The 11,080-nt window shown below is 50.0% G+C and overlaps 1 pseudogene; it reads left to right on the forward strand.

The window, feature by feature from the left end:
* The first annotated feature begins 978 nt into the window (after positions 1–978).
* Positions 979–6,638, forward strand: LOC101597287 (annotated as a pseudogene).
* The last annotated feature ends 4,442 nt before the right edge of the window (positions 6,639–11,080 follow it).

Below are 11,080 nucleotides of genomic sequence, written 5' to 3' on the forward strand. Positions count from 1 at the left end.
AGATGGATAGAGAATGGGCATACCAGGGCCTCCAACTACTGCTAAAAATGAATAAATAAATAAATAAAAACCTCCAGATGCATGCATGCACCACCTTGTACATCTGGTTTATGTGGGTACTGGGGAATCAAATCTGGGTTCTTAGGCTTTATAAGCAAGTGCCTTAGTTGCTAAGCTATCTCTCCAGCCCAAAATATTGTGTGTGTGTGTCTTTGTATATGTACCTTTCTTTAATTCTAGACGCTACGAACCTGGAAACAGCCGGAGACTAAATGAGCTCAAGGATAGCCCAGACAGTTGAATGAAACTGTCTTAAGAAAAAAAAAAAAAGGCTGGGGTGATGGCTTAGCCATTAAAAGTACTCACTTGCAAAGCCTGCTGGTCCAGGTTCAACTCCCCAGTTACCCACATAAGGCCAGATGCAGAACCCAGTTTCCCATGTTTAGAAAGCACTGTTGAGCTGGGCATGGTGCCGCCTTCCATTCCAGCACTTGAGAGGCAGAGGTAGGAGCATCACCCTGATTGAGGCCAGCCTGAGACTACATAGAAAGCACTGTCAACATGGCATTGCACACGGTTCATTTTATTATTGTAAGGTCTCTCCCAGAAAAAAAGGAAGCCATCCATATGCAAGCCAGCAAGGTGGCCCAAGCCGATAGTCCTAACACTTGGGAGGCTGAGGTAGGATCATGAATTAATCTATCTCAAAAAGCAAAATTATCTGGGCATGGTGGCACATGCCTTTAATCCTAGCACTCAAGAGGCAGAGGTAGGAGAATTTCCATGAGTTTGAGTTTACCCTGAGACTACATAGCGAATTCCAGGTCAGCCTGGGCTTAGACCCCATCTTGAAAAACAAAAAAACAAAAAAATTTTTTTAAACCCTCAAAACAAATGCACATAGGGCAAGGGCAGAGGCTACTTTGGAGGTGCCAGCCCACAGCTCCTTGGGTCCTTTCTTGGATTTCCTAGCCTGAAATGAGGCTGCAGGTCAGCATTTGGAAGAGTGTCTGTCTCCTATGTAATGGTATCCTGCCACAGAGATGGCCTGATGGAGGCAGCTAAGGACTATGTCAAAGCCCATTGGGGACCTTGACTGCAGCAACTTCTCTGGGTTCTGGCTTGGGACACTGAAGCCAAGACAGACCACCATGTTCTCATCTAGTCCTGGTCCTGAGGGGACATGCCAGCCCAAGATATCTTTAAAAATTAAGCAAAAAACAGAGGTTTGCTTGCAAACTTGCTGGCCCAAGTTCAATTCCCCAACTGTCCAACATAAAGCCAAACATGCACTCCTTTGCAGTGGCAAGAGCCCCTGGCGTGCACCCCACAACAATGTGCAAATAAATACAAATTTAAAAAGACAGCTGGGTGTGGTGGCTCATGCATATAATCTCAGCCCCTCAGAGGCTAAAGTCTGAGGATTCCTGCTATAGAGACCCTGCCTCCAAAAAATAAAATTCTGAGTGCACAATTTAATGGGACATTCCCTTGAAATAGGAAAGGACACCGGACAGCTAAAACTTCTAAAAAAAGAAAAAAGTGTCCATGACAGGTGGTGACCTTCTGCAGGACAATTTCAGCAGGAGATAGTGCCAAAGGGCGAACATGAGCTGTGCATGTGGCTCACCAGACAGAGCAGGGGTAGGGGCCAGTGAGATCTTGAGAGCAGGCTCAAGGGGGTGATGGCCTGCACCCGCTAGAAGACTGAAGGGAAGCCGGGTGTGGTGACACACGCCTTTAATCCCAGCACTCGGGAGGCAGAGGTAGAGGATCGCCGTGAATTCAATGCCACCCTTAGACTATAGAGTGAATTCCAGGTCAGCCTGAGCTAGAATGAGACCTTACCTCAAAAAAAAAAAAAAAAAAAAAAAAAAAAGGCTGGTGGGAAGGGACAGAGGAGGCTGCCTGTCAGCTTCAGGAGGCTCAGAGGAAGTGATGGCTCCCAGCCTGGGCATGGCTACAAGAGGGCATCCTATGCGGATCACTACTAATGCTGTCTTACAAAATGGATATATTATGCTTTTCATATCTATGCCTGTATATATGTGTGTGTATGTGTGTTTTCTTTTGGGGAGGGTTCAAGGTAGGGTCTTACTCAAGCTGAGGCTGACTTGGATTTCACTATGTAGTCTCAGGGTGGCCTTGAACTCACAGTGATTCTCCTACCTCTGCCTCCCGAGCCATCGTGCCAGTCCCATCTCTCTCGCCTTTTTTTTTGTTTGTTTGTTTTTCAAGGTTGTGTCTCACTCTAGCCCAGGCTGACCTGGAATTCACCTTGAACTCACAGTTATTCTACCTGTGTCTCCTGAGTTCTGGGATTAAAGGCATGCGCCACCACACCAGGCACAGCTCTATTTAATTTATTTTTGTTTTTTTTGAGGTAGTGTCTCACTTCAGAGTCCAGGCTGACCTGGAATTCACTATGTAGTCTCAGGGTGGCCTTGAACTCACAGTGATCCTCCTACCTCTGCCTGCCGAGTGCTGGGATTAAAGGTGTGCGCCATCACACCAGGCCCTGTTCTCACTTTTTTTTTTTTGTATGTTCTTCTTTTTTTAAATAGATTTTATTTACTTATTTGAGAGAGAGAAACAGGGAGAGAGAGATAGAATGGGCGTGCCAGGGCCTGCAGCCACTGCAAATGAACTCCAGATGCATGCACCCCCTTGTGCATCTGGCTTACATGGGTCCTGGAGAGTTGAACCGGGATCCTTTGGCTTTGCAGGCAGATGCCTTAACTGCTAAGCCATCTCTCCAGGCCCTCACTTTTTTAAAAAATTATTTTTATTTATTTATTTTTGGTTTTTCCAGGTAGGGTCTCACACTAGTCCAGGCTGACCTGGAATTCACTCTGTCGTCTCAGGGTGGCCTTGAACTCACAGAGATCCTCCTACCTCTGCCTCCCGAGTGCTGGGATTAAAGGCGTGCACCACCACGCCCAGCTGCTCTCACTTTTGGATAGAAGAGCTTCTTCTAATGATGGTGACCGCTGGGGAGACTCAAAACTCATCAAAGTGCTGAAAAGTACAGTGGAGTGTTCAGTGCTGAGATATATCTATGTGAGATATCCTATAAGGCTCAGGGACATGATGGGAGAGGTGGCAGAAACAATGAAAGAGCCAAAGGATTGGGAGGGATGTTTTGGAATGCTGTATTCCAGACAGAAAGTGACCCTTGCTTTCATGACCTGACAGTGCCAGATGCTACCTACTCAAGACCAGCATAATGGGGGGGGGGCAAGCCCCCCAAATAAACAAGGAACTAATTGGAAAGACAGGGTTCTGTTGGTAAAGGAACAATGGAGGGTGGTGGGAAGGGATTATGATTAGAGTACATTGTGTATGTGTACGGGGGCTGTCAATGAAAAGTTAAAAAATGGAATGGGTTGGAGAGGAGAGATGGCTTAGCTATTAAGGCACCTGCCTATAAAGCCAAAGGACCCAGGTTCAATCCCCCAGGATCCACGTAAGCCAGATGTACAAGGAGGCATATGCATATGGAATTCTGCAGTGGCTGGAGGCCCTTGCATGCATGCCTATTCTCTCTCTCTCAAACAAATAAATAAAAATAAAATATATAAAAAAGTGGAGTGTCACACTAGGAGTGGTAGATCATATCTATGCATTAGTAGAGGTAGGAGACTTGTTCCAAGTTCTAGACCAGCCTGGGCTACATAACAAGAGCCCATCTCAAAAAAGCAAGGTTTATCTATTTATTTATTTGAGAGCGACAGACACAGAGAGAAAGACAGAGGGAGCGAGAGAGAATGGGCACACCAGGGCTTCCAGCCTCTGCAAACGAACTCCAGACGCGTGCGCCCCCTTGTGCATCTGGCTAACGTGGGACCTGGGGAACCAAGCCTCGAACCGGGGTCCCTAGGCTTCACAGGCAAGCGCTTAACCACTAAGCCATCTCTCCAGCCCCAAAAAGCAAAGTTTAAAAAAACAAACAAACAAAAATCTTCTAAGAGTGAAGGTTCAAAGTCAAGGGCATGTAGGACCCCAGGATTGGGGTCAGGGAACATATATTTTTAAAAATTTTTGTTTTGTTTTTATTTATTTGAGAGAGACACAGACAGAAAGAGGGAGACGGAGAGGGAGAGAATGGGCGCACCAGGGTCTCCAGCCACTGCAAACGAACTCCAGACGCGTGCGCCCCCTTGCGTATCTGGCTAACATGGGTCCTGGGGAATTGAGCCTCTAACGTGGGTCCTTAGGCTTCACAGGCAAGTGCTTAACTGCTAAACCATCTCTCCAGCCCTTGTTTATTCTTTTTTCTCAGAAGTTTTTATTTTTTTATTTACTTATTTGAGACAGGGAGAGGGAGAGGGAGAATGGGTGTGCCAGGGCCTTTAGCCACTACAAATGAACTCCAGACGCATGCGCCACCATGTGCATCTGGTTTATGTGGGACGGGGGAATCGAACCAGAGCCCTTCCGCTTCACAAGCATGTGCCTTAACCCCGAGCCATCTCTCCAGCAGAGAACATAATTCTTTCTCTCTGCTTCTTTTTCTCTCAAATAAATAAATAAAATATATATTAAGGGCTGGAGAGATGGCTTAGTGGTTAAGCGCTTGCCTGTGAAGCCGAAGGACCCCGGTTCGAGGCTCGGTTCCCCAGGTCCCACGTTAGCCAGATGCACAAGGGGGCGCACGCGTCTGGAGTTCATTTGCAGAGGCTGGAAGCCCTGGTGCACCCATTCTCTCTCTCTCCCTCTATCTGTCTTTCTCTCTGTGTCTGTCGCTCTCAAATAAATAAATTAATTAATTAAAAATTTTATATATATATTTGAGGGAGAGAAAAGGAGGTAGATAGAGAACGAGTGCACCAGGGCATCTAGTCACTGCAAACAAACTCCAGATGCATGCACCACCTTGTGGTACTGGAGAATTGAATCTAGGTCTTCAAGCTTCACAGGCAAACACTTTAACCACTAAGCTATCTCTCCAGGCTTTTTTTTTTTTTAATATAAATAAAATTAAAAACAGGTTCATTTTATTTTACATCTTTTTTTAAAGATTTTATTTGTTTTTTATGTTTTTGTTTTTTTAATGGTAGGGTCTCACTCTAGTCCAGGCTAACCTGGAATTCACTATGCAGTCTCAGGGTGGCCTCGAACTCAGTGATCCATCTTTCTACCTCCGCCTCCCAAGTGCTGTGATTAAAGGCGTGCACCACCACGCCCAACTGTATTTATTTATTATAGACGAGAGCGACAGACAGAGAGAGCAAGAGAGCGAAAGAGAGAGAAGAGAGAGAAAGAAAGAAAATGAACATGGATGCACCAGGGTCTCTAGCCACTGAAAACAAACTCCAGATGCATGTGCCACCTTGTGCATCTGGTTTACGTGGGACCTGGAGAATTGACCTGGATCCTTAGGCTTCTCAGGGTAGCACCTTAACTGCTAAGCCATGTCTACAGCCCACATTATTTTTGTTTTCATTTTTTCAAGGTTGGGTATCACTGTAGCCCAGGCTGACCTGCAACTCTCTCTGTTGCTGGCCTCAAAATCATGGCAATCCTCCTACCTTTGCCTCCCAAGTACTGGGATTAAAAGCATGAGTCACCATGCCTGGTAAAATGTTGAATTTTAAGCCAGGCATAGTGGCACATGCCTTTAATCCCAGCACTTGGGAGGCAGAGGTAGAAGGATTGCCATGATTTTGAGGCCACCCTGAGACTACACAGTGAATTCCAGGTCAGCCTGGGCTAGAGTGGAAACCCTACCTCAAAAAAACAAACAAACAGCCTGGTGTGGTGGCGCATGCCTTTAATCCTAGCGCTTGGGAGGCAGAGGTAGGGCACCCTGCGACTATATAGTGAGTTCCAGGTCAGCCTGAGCTAGGGTGAGACCCTACCTCAGGAAACCAAAAGAAAAAAAAAAAAGGGAGTGGGAAGGAGAGAGGAGCATCCAAAGAGCAGGAGGAGGACATGGAGATGATTAGCCTGGAGTTAAGAACAGAGCCCCAGAAGAGGTGACAGAGGAGGTAGTCCTTGATAATTGCCTGTGTGTCAATAGGGAAATCGAAGACCTGAATGAGGCTTTTGAAGAACTAGTTTCTGAGCATGGCTAATGTGGAGTTAAGCTCACTGGCTGGGCTTCCCAACTTAAATAAACTTCAACAGTTGGAATTTGTGACAATGTAATTTCTGAAGACTTAGAAGTCCTGGCAAAGAAATGCCCAAATCTTACCTACCTCAATTTGAGTGGAAACAAAATCAAAGATCTCAGTACAGTAGAAGCTCTGCAAAATCTTTAAAAATTTCAAAGTCTCGACTTGTTTAGCTGTAAGATTGCAAACCTGGAAGATTAGAGAAAGTATTTTTGAACTGCTGTGGCAAATCACATACTTAGAAGGATTTGATCAGGGGGATAATGAAGCTGCAGACTCGGAAGAGGATGAAAATGAAGATGATGAAGAGGGGGAAGATGAGGCTGGCCCACCTGAAGTGAAGTGTGTGAAGAGGAGGAGGAAGATAAGGATGAAGATGAAGCAGGCTCAGAAGTGGGCCTCTCACACTTTATGAAAGAAGCAACTCAGGATGAAAAAGATGATTATGTTGAAGAAGGGGAAGAAGAGGAGGAAGAAAGTCTTCAGGGAGAGAACAGAAAACGAGATGCTGAAGATGACTAAATCATTCTACGATCGGATTCCCTTTTGTCACTGGGTGTGCAATAGAGTGATCATATCTTCGGTTTGCTTCTTTCCTTTTTTGGTTTTTCGAAGTAAAGTCTCACTCGAGCTCAGGCTAACCTGGAATTCACCGTGTAGTCTCAGGGTAGCCTTGGATTAGGTGGCCCTCCTACCTGTCTCCTAAATCCTGGGATTAAAGGTGTGAGCCGCCACGCCCAGGGCAATGTGTAACTTTTTATAGAAAAGTGTGGTTTTCTTAACCCCACCCCCATTGTGAAATTCTCTAGCATTGTATTTAGAATCTTAATTTTTATTTATTTATTTGAGAAAGATGTAGAAATGGGCAGGTAGAGAGAGAAAGAATGGGGGCATCAGGGCCTCCAGCCACAGCAACAGAACTCCAGATGCATGCGCCCCTTGTGCATCTGGCTTACATGGGTCCTGGGGAGTCCAACCTGGGTCCTTACGCTTTGCAGACAAACACCTTAACCGCTAAGCCACCTCTCCAGCCCGAATCTTAATTTCTCTAATTCATGTTTACTATATTAGACGGTTTTAGCCCATAATTAAAACATGTTTGCTTTTAAAAAAAAGTTTCCAACTTCTGTCCTGATGGTAACTTCAACAGGAAGAATGAACACTGGACTTCAGGAAGAACTGGTAGAAAAGAGGAACATGGTAGGGAAAATATAATACTCATGTGTCATTCCCCTGCCTAGAGACTTCCCCAGGAGCACAGAGATCAACCTACAGAATGTGAACTCCAAGGGGACTTCCAACCAAATATTAGACAAGCAAACTGCTCTGCTCAAGGCCACCTACTGTTTAGGGGCAAAGCTGAGACTGGACTCCAAGGAGTTCAGAAATCTGGGTCCAACAATTAGCTGCTTTATTCCATTAATTTTCCCCCTTCCTAGCCATCCTAACTCTGCCGTGATCCGATGTGGCCAAGGTCAGTGCTTAGGTTCACTCAACAGAACTTAACGCTCTTGCTAGTGCCTTGGCCGGCAGTAGTTGCCAAGTCCTGTGAATTGGAGGAGGGGGTGGGTGGGATCCAATTATGTCTATTTTTTGACAAACTAAGGCTCTTCTCCCTCTAGTAGTGAACTTGAAGTAACGCATCCTTGTAGAAAGCTGTAAAAAGCCCTAAATCCCACATACACAGAGTCACAGCTAATCATGACTCCAGACCACCCAGTGCCTGGGGAAACCCCTCAGTTCTTCCAGTTCCTCTTCAGATGTGCCTGCAGGCATACCACATAGGGCGTGTGACTGGAACCTGAAGGTCCACCCCATTCCTCTACTAGATGGGTCATGGGCGGTCATAACCTTTTTTTTTTTTTTTTTTTTTTTGCGGGGGGGGGGAATTACCCTTCCGGGAACCCTGCAATAGACAAGAGAACTTACCCACAACCCTCAGCTGCTACTCACAGTCGGCTTTGGGGAAACTGAGGGTCTCAGCATAAGGCATGTCCACCACGGCCAAGGCCAGTAAGTGGCAGGTCTACCAGGACTGGAACCTGGGACCCTCTGCAGCCGCACTCCACTCTTCTCCGCGCCCCGTTCCCACCACCCGACCACCAGAAACCTCCCACTGGCTTGATCACGTCGTGAAAGGCACTTAACCTGTCAGGACGCCCCCAAGGTCAGCAGCGCCGCTTTGGGGGGCGAAACACACAACTTTGCAGCCGAGGCGCAGAGCAAACGCAAACCCTCCGGCAGGCAGCCGCTGTTCCCCTTTCCCGCGGCCAAGAGGAGAGGGTCGCGTCTCCAGTCCCTGCCGCAAGCAAACGCCGGGCAGAAAGAGCGAAACTGCGCTGCTCCCCAACCTCCCCCGCTCGGTTCCGGGAACCGGCAAGCTAGATTTCGCGGAAATGTGCCCGGGCAGCAAGCGCCTCGGCCCCGGGGCCGTCCCCGACCACAGCCCGCAGTCGGGGTCCCGGAGATGCGGGGGCCGGCGCGGTCGGGCCCGAGCAGCAGCGGCAGCAGCACGACGCGCGCTTCCGCCCCGCTCGGCACCGGCGGCGGCCGCGGCAGCCCCACAATCCCCTTCTGGCTCCGGGGACGGGAGGGGTGGGGCGGGGCGGGCCGAGCGGGCGGAAATAATTTTCTGTTTGGTCGTCTCTGCCCCAGTCCCTTTGCCGCGGGACGCGCGAGGCGGGCGGGAGGCGGGAAGCCGGAGCCGGAGCGCGCTGCCACTCGTGGCGCGCTTCCCCGGGTGGGGAGGGAGTGAAGGAGCTGGAACGGAGCGCCTACTGTGTGTCCGTCCTAGCGTCTAAAGGAAAGGTTTTCGGTCCTCGCCGTAGGGTGATGCTCCCGCGGGTTGAGGGACCAAGGTAAGCCCAGGAGAGAAGTCACTCGTGAAGTCTCCAGCCAGGCTTCGCGTGACTCTCCGGATGAGCACCGTGGCCATTGAACTTGAACGACTTGGTCGAGACCCGTCCCTTGCTCGGTTTTTGCGGACGGGCACCCAGTGGGGCGCTTAGGAAGACAATTGTTGCCAGGTGAGCAATGAGCCTGACATTGACAGCTCAGCCCTGGATACCGCTGGGAACCCAGGCGAGCACGCACCGGATTCCCCGGGACCACGGACGGCAGGCTTTGCGGAGGGTGCGTGAAGGCGTCCCAGCTCCGCACAGGGACAACACACGGCGGGCGAGCCCCAGCGAAGGACAGATTGGGCTCCGGGTGTGGCTACGCCGCCTTTAAGGCAGTCATTTAACCGGTGGCCACTTTAGTTGCCCCAACCCTAAGACGAAGGATAGAAACATGTGTCCTGAAAGTTGATTAAACGAAATAAGGTTCCTAAAACATTACACATAGGAGTGCCCTTATCCGACCACTCCTCAGGCGCCGGGGGGTCCGACCCAAAAAGTGTCTTTCCGGCCTCTACCCAGATCGTCCATCCCTGGGCAGAGCCACCGGGCCTTCGAGTGACCCCCGTCCCGCGAAACCCGAAATTGCATCTACCTTGGCAGTGGAGGGTCCCGAAGGCAACTACTCTGGCTTTTTTGAAATTGGCGCGCATTTGGGCCTGACATTGTTGCATTTTCCCTGTAATTTAATTCTTGGTAATAAAAGACAATTCGTTTGAAACTCCAAGGTGTTTTTTTTCTGAGTCTTTTAACTTTTCCTGAGTGGAGTTCACACACACAGAAACGGGCACAGAACAGCCGTAGCGGGGATCCCCCGACCTCAACCACGCAGACAGAGTACCCCAGCTCTGCGCTTTTAGATAGAGCCTCTACGACCCGGCAGCCCTCCACGACTCCCAGCATCCACGCAAGAGCGAGCAGAGGTGGGGGTCTGACGCCCAGAACTCAGCTTCCCCGTCTTCTCAAAGCCCCGCCTCGCCAGGATTAAGGGAGTAAATCCCCTTACTCCTCAGACCAGGTCAAGGACAAGTTCTACTCCGCCCTGCTCCCCCCTCCTGGGCGGGGATTCACTCCCCCCTTCCGGGATGAAAGGTACTGGAGACGAGAAGGGGGGGAGTCGAGGGCCCCCGTCCCTTGATGTTCCGGTTGAACAGGTGCTGGTGAAAAGGAGGCGGACCCGGCGGAAGAGTCCGCATGGGGAGGGGGGGAAGCAGGGCGCAGGAGGGGGAGCTGACCCCCTCCATCCCCAGCCCCCCTGATGACCTTCCCCCATCTCCGCTCCCCCGGCCCCTCCCCCGCAGGAAGCGTTCCCGGCCAAGAGGTCTTTGAAGTGTGGCTGAAGGCCCTCGGGGCTGCCATCTCCCCTAGGCCACCCAACCTCCCGCTGTTAGGGTTGACCTTTGGTCCCGGCGGACGACGCCCCCTCCTCCTCCTCCTCCCCAGCCCTTAGAAAGTGGAAGGGAGAATCTCATCTCCCTCTCAGGTCCGCCGTAGTCTCAGGAAAGCAGCTTTTCGGGCGGCAGACCCCCAAAACCCCAGACCCAATTCTGGGGCTTTAATGCTTTGGAGTGCGGGGCTGCGTGCGTGCGCAGAAGCCAGGCGTCTCCAGTTTGCGGGCATCTCCGAAATTGCTATCTCTTCACTCGGCGTGGGCCCTCTGGGCACGCCGTGGGGCAGGAGGAGTTGCCGTCCATCCGGGAAGACCTAGGAGGTGTTGCTGGAGAAGCTTGGAGTCACGCGTGTGCCTCTGAAGGGATTTAGAATCTAGTACCTGGGTGTCATTGACCTCGACGGGAAGCTCCCCGAGGGCAGGAATATCAACCCTGGCGGCCGAAAGATACTTAAGCATTCAACAAATATTTGTGGCGGGCGTGGTGGCACACACGCCAGTAATCCCGGCACTGGGGAGGTGGAAGCAGGATCAGGTGATGAAGGCCATCCTTGGGTATATAGTGAGCTCGAGGCCATCTAGAGCTAAATGAAACCCTGCTTTTTTTTTTTTTTTAATAAAAAAAGCAAGCAGGGCGTGGTGGCTCCCAGCACTCAAGAGATAGAGGTAGAGGTGGG

This window comes from Jaculus jaculus, chromosome 9 (assembly GCF_020740685.1).
Source record: "Jaculus jaculus isolate mJacJac1 chromosome 9, mJacJac1.mat.Y.cur, whole genome shotgun sequence".
NCBI lineage: Eukaryota > Metazoa > Chordata > Mammalia > Rodentia > Dipodidae > Jaculus > Jaculus jaculus.